Source organism: Pseudopipra pipra, chromosome 6, assembly GCF_036250125.1.
Source record: "Pseudopipra pipra isolate bDixPip1 chromosome 6, bDixPip1.hap1, whole genome shotgun sequence".
In the NCBI taxonomy this organism is placed as follows: domain Eukaryota; kingdom Metazoa; phylum Chordata; class Aves; order Passeriformes; family Pipridae; genus Pseudopipra; species Pseudopipra pipra.
In genome coordinates, this window is record NC_087554.1 from 65,203,353 (window position 1) to 65,209,052 (window position 5,700).

At 51.7% G+C, this 5,700-nt stretch overlaps 1 long non-coding RNA gene across 1 annotated transcript; it reads left to right on the forward strand.

Annotated features, from left to right (window-relative positions):
* Positions 1-3,318: 3,318 nt before the first annotated feature.
* Positions 3,319-5,489, forward strand: LOC135416817 (uncharacterized). Its single transcript, XR_010431755.1, has 2 exons — positions 3,319-3,561; positions 5,237-5,489. It is a non-coding gene; the product is annotated as an uncharacterized LOC135416817 (long non-coding RNA).
* The last annotated feature ends 211 nt before the right edge of the window (positions 5,490-5,700 follow it).

Below are 5,700 nucleotides of genomic sequence, written 5' to 3' on the forward strand. Positions count from 1 at the left end.
TGACATTCTTTGCCTAAGGTTTTCTGTGCTTGGTTTAGCAGAGACTCCAAGCATCGCAATAAATATCCAGTGTAACCTTGTGTTAGGTAGCACAGCCCAACGATTTCATTGTTAAATTCCACAGAAAACCCAGGTAATAGCTTTCCCTGCTGTAAAAGTCAACAATCCTGTGCTCTGCTAGGAAATCTTTCTCAGATGTGCTGACAGAACCAAATCAGCTGCCAGCCCTGGGAAGGAGCAGTCCCTGCCCCAGAGCAAGGGATGTTCAGCAGAAGACAAGGGGGGGCATTTTTTTCTTAGACTCAGGAAGGCACGTGAAATTCAGAGGATCAAATAATCAATGGGAAAAATCCAGTGGATGTGCATAATCCAAATCCAACAGATCAGGGCACGACTGGTGAGGAGGGTAATGGGAAACGCAGGATCAAGTGATGGGAAATGCAGGATCAAGTGATGGGAAATGCAGGATCAAGTGATGGGAAATGCAGGATCAAGTGATGGGAAACGCAGGATCAAGTGATGGGAAATGCAGGATCAAGTGATGGGAAATGCAGGATCAAGTGATGGGAAATGCAGGATCAAGTGATGGGAAATATAAGATCAAGTGATGGGAAATGCAGGATCAAGTGATGGGAAATGCAGGATCAAGTGATGGGAAATGCAGGATCGAGTAATGGGAAATGCAAGATCAAGAAGGCAACTGCCAGCGGTGTCGGTTTGGTGTCTGACAGAGTAAGGAAATTCAGGATAAAGGTAACTGGGAAATGAACAGTGACAGCATCAAAAACCACTGGTCAGGTGGATAATACAATTAATAGGACAAAAAAATGGTCACTGCTATGCCTCTTTTTAAAATAGATGGAATAATGGATAAGAGCTAGAAAATAAGGTAGAAATCTCGGAATTATTAGTGATTGCAGTTAATAATCATTCGTTTCTGCTTCACACAAGTGGGGATGCACAGTCCTAGAAAACAGGGAAAAGGCCAATGTTATCCAGAACTTCAGCAAGAGACACAACCAGGAGGTAAAAATCAGGGAAATTAGCTTTGCTTCCCAGGAAAGCTGAGAAGGAGAGCAGCGTGAAAAACCAGAAACAGCTTGGTTTTAATGAATCACATCAAACCAGGCTCCCCTCTTCTCCTGAAGACAGTAATGATCTCATGATTTCTAATGAAGACCCAGCTGATCTGGTTTCAGAAGCCTCACAACAGTGACAATGGCCCCCCCAGGGCTGTGCCAGGCACGGAGAGCAGTGGGGCTCCAGTAACTCATCCCAGCTCCGAGCCCAGCCCGGTGCTCTGCCAGGCAGGAGGGTGAGGGTGATGGAAAGGGACTGGCAGGGAGGTTCTGAGTTACTGCCAGAGGGAGAGGAGGCAGCTGCCAGGGGGGGTCACCCCAGTATTGTCCCAGCCTGGGTGGCAGCTCCTGAAGATCCCGGTCAGAGGAGAGGGATTGCAAAGGTCACCAGTGGGTTGGGCTGGGAGGGACCTTCAGGATCCTCCAGAGCCACCCCTGCCATGGGCAGGGACACCTTCCACCAGCCCAGGCTGCTCCAGCCTGGCCTTGGACACTTCCAGGGATCCAGGGGCAGCCACAGCTTCTCTGGGCAACCTGTGCCAGGGCCTCCCCACCCTCCCAGCCAGCAATTCCTTCCCAATCTCCCATCTCTCCCTGCCCTCTGGCAGTGGGAAGCCATTCCCTGTGTGCTGTCCCTCCATCCCTTGTCCCCAGTCCCTCTCCAGCTCTCCTGGAGCCCCTTTAGGCCCTGCCAGGGGCTCTCAGCTCTCCCTGGAGCCTTCTCTTCTCCAGGGGAACCCCCCCAGCTCTCCCAGCCTGGTTCCAGAGGGGCTCCAGCCCTCCCACAGGAATTTAGGCAGGTGAAGACCCAACAAATGATGCAGGACTGGCAGAGCTACAGACAAGGAGAAGGGAATATTTGAGGTGATTTCCTGCATCACCTCGATGATAAAATCCCAGAAGCCTCTGGCCAAACTACTGCACTAAACCAGGCTCTGTTAGTCCCAGCTCAGACCAGCAGGAGTCACAAACAAATCAGGAAGAATTTCTGTGCTGGACAGGGTGGTGAAATGTTCTCCAATCCTCCTCAAGGAGTACAGTAAAAACAATTCTCCTGAAGTTCTGAGGTGAAGAGGAACCTGCCCTGGGATCCCTGAACAGGCTGGGTCAGCAGAGGTGCCCCTCACATGCTGACCTTTGTATAATCCAGGAATATCAGGGGAACTCCCCAGCCAGGGACGTTTCCTTGGGCAGAGGAGGACCCAAGCAGCCCAGAGCAGGTGCCACACTGCCAGCCCAGTTTAATGAGCAGCCAGGCTGACAAAGCTGCAGGGCCAGCAGGAGACAGGAGCCGTCCTGGTCCCACCAGGGTGGATCATGGAGAGCAGGTGTCAGAGGGACTGAGCTGGTTCCCTCCACACACAGATCACAGCCTGACAGCTGCAGGGACGGTGGGATTATCCCTGTAAGCTCTCTGACTTTATCCCTGGGCTTCCACTAAGAGCAGATCCCCAAACAGGGGTGTTTTAATAGGATTACTCAGGGAAAATTACCAATACAACCCCCACTCTCTGCTTTGAGGTGAATGTGTGGGTCTGATCCAAAAGGTGGGGATGTGACAGCCACTGACAAGAGCTGGGAATGGCTCCCATGGATTGTCAGGAAAGGTGATGGCAATGACATGTAAATACAGGTGAGGGTGGAGCCACTGTGCAGGTGAGGACAGGGAGGGCAGGGACACTGGAAGGGTTGGAGCAGCAAACCTGGCCTGGCTCAGAAGGAACTCTGCATTTGATACCAGACATCAAATAACTCCTGGGATGCACAAAGGTGTTTTATTTCTAAAAATAAAAGCGCTGGTGGGAGAAGTCCTTGTGCAGGTAGGTGCAGGTAGAACCTGAGACAGAGACTGAGCCCTGAATTCTGCCAACCCAGGGAAATGTCCCAGGAATTAAAGGTTCAGTGTGACTGGGTTCCAGGACAGTGCCTGCCACATCCCCTGTGGAAGTGAACCCTTTCCAAGGGAGACCAGCAGAAAAAGCAGGATCCCTGGGTGAGAAATGATCCCACCCAAGTGTCACTGGGGGTCCAACACTGCACATGGCTCAGGGAACTCGGCTGCAGTGAGAGGCACATAAAGTGCTTTTAATTACTTATTTCAGCCATCCTGTCATTACAGGAAGAGCACAGACAAAATTAAAAAATATACAGAATAAAAAGGCTGAAAGCAGGGCTTACTGCCTGTGCAGGGGGTTGGGGTGGGTGTCCCAGAGAATCTCACAGTGGTGACCCAGCTGCTGCTGGCTGGGACCAGAGCCCTCTGCCTGGCAGTGGACAATGGATCTCCTGCAGGTACCCTGGAATACTCCCACTGGCTGTAAACAGGGTTCTGATTTCCTCTGGGGGCTGGAAACACTCATCTGGTACCACAGACCAGACCAGGCAGGGCCAGAAGGGACCCCCAGAGACCACCCAGTCCATCTGCAAAGCTGGGATCCCAAACCAGGGGCACACTCTGGGATAAATCCACCAGGAAAGCAAGGCAAGGAGCTGCCCTGAGCCTCTGTATTTACCAGCCACGTCCTTTCCTTCCTGTGGATACCACAATCCCTGCTGCCCAGCACCTGGAGAGCCCTCAGGCCCCATCCAAACCCCTCTGAGCTGTCCCCTCCCAAGGAATGAAGCAGCAAAACCTCATTTCACCAAACACCCCCAAAGGTTTACTGAGGGGAAAGGTTTTTTCCCAGCCCCTCCCTGAGCTGCCTGGATATCCAGATTGCCCTGCACAGGGCTGTGCTCCAACCTGGGATGTGCCTCTCAGTGTGCCCCACACCTGCCCCTGGGTGCATCCAGAAATGGGGGGTTTGCCCTCATCCCTGAGCTGGACAGTGCAGGAGCAGGTTTCTGAATGCAGATCCTGTGGGGGAAAAATCAGCAAGAGATACTTTTCTTAAAATGCTTAATGAACTGGTGGAAGGCAGCAGTGCTGCTCCTGGGGGAGTTCCATGGCTGGGAAAGCTGGGACACAGTGACAGCAGGAGCCATGGGAACAGGCCAGGAGACAGATAAGCAGCTGCCTGTGATCCATTTAAATTCTGATCCTTTCCTTGCTGGGAGGGGTGCTGGTGATCATCGTGTCTCCCTTTGGACACAGCACAGGACACAGAGCCCCCCCAGCAGCCACTCCCCAGAGCTGTGTCTGCACAGGAAATGTGGCCCTGATTTAAGGCAGGAACAAATGTGACTGCAGGCCAGGTTATAGCAGCTTCATGAGATCAGGCTCATAATGTCATGGCTTGCAGCAATGTGACCTTTTTGGAAAGCATTTGTTCTTGGAGGTTAGAATTAATACATCTTCCTGCTCTGTGCTGGAACAGCTCCTCCAAACTGCCTCCAAAATCCTCAGCAAGACTGGCAGGCTCATCACTTACTGAAAAATTTCCTACATAGAATTTCTCCAAGCAAGAAAGAAAACTATTACATTCAGAGACATTTATAAAACAAGCATCACTTGAAAGGACCTTGAAAATTCTGCCCTGGTTTGGTCTCACCCGTTAGGAAACAGCTTTTTTTTTCCTTCCAGTGGATGGAAGTGAGGGGAAGGTGTGGTTGGAGTGGGGGAGACACAAATGGATGTGGAGGATGTGCATGGAGATGTGTTTAACTGTGGTCAGGTACAACAGCTCTAAATCTGTGGGAAGGGAAGGGAAGCAGCTCTTTGTATGCCTGAAGAAGCTCCTCAGACTGAGCTCTTACCCCCAGACATCCCAGAGAGGAATATTCTCCCCATTCCTCTCCACAGGGCTCATTTTACCCCCCAAAAAAGGGGGTGTGATGCAGCAGCACTGAATCAGATATTTTACTGCTGAGACCCCATTTCCAGCGGTCCAGATCCAAGAAATAGGATATTTTAAATGCTGATCAGTGGCTGGAAAATGGAAACACGAGTAATCAATTACTAGTTCTGCTCTCTAGTCAAGTGGAGGCAACTAGTCCCCCAGGTAACTGTGATCTCAGCACAGCCAGGCCTGTCCAGTCCTGCCATGCCCTTGATCCCCCCAGTTAAGGGGCTCTTTGCTCTCTAATCGTGCCCCAGACTGCAGCTCAATCCTCCACTCAACTATTTCTATTTTAATCTTCCTTAGAGACCTGTCAGGTTTGGAGTGTCAGCCTCTTCCGTAAAATTAATTCCTAAATCCCAATATCCTATTGCACAGGTGTGATATGGAAGAGAAGACAACGAGCCCTGCTGGTGGCTGCCCTGGCTGTGCAGGGAGTGACTGAGGCAGAGCCTGGAGCCCCCTGCCCTTCACTCCCCTGCTCCTGAACCCCTGTCAGAAACTTGTCCCTGGCCTGTGGTTGTTCCATCTGTTTGCTCAGAGTTTTAGGGTTTGGGATTGTTTAAAAAGCACATTTGCTGTACCTCAGGGAACCCCTGTGATGGGGAAGGAGCCCTGCAGGAGCCCACGAGCTTTAGTTGTTCCTTAGGTTGATTTTTGGAATTTTCACCTTGGCATGAACCCGGCTGGGCAGAGCAGGGGACACTGTGGGGCTGAGGGGTGTGTGCAGGGCTGGGACAGCTCTGCAGGACCCTGCAAAGGCTCCAGGGAGGGCACAGGGGTGGGCAGAGCTGGAGGATGCCCCAGCTCTGAGCACCTCCTGTCCTGGGGAGCCTGGAGAG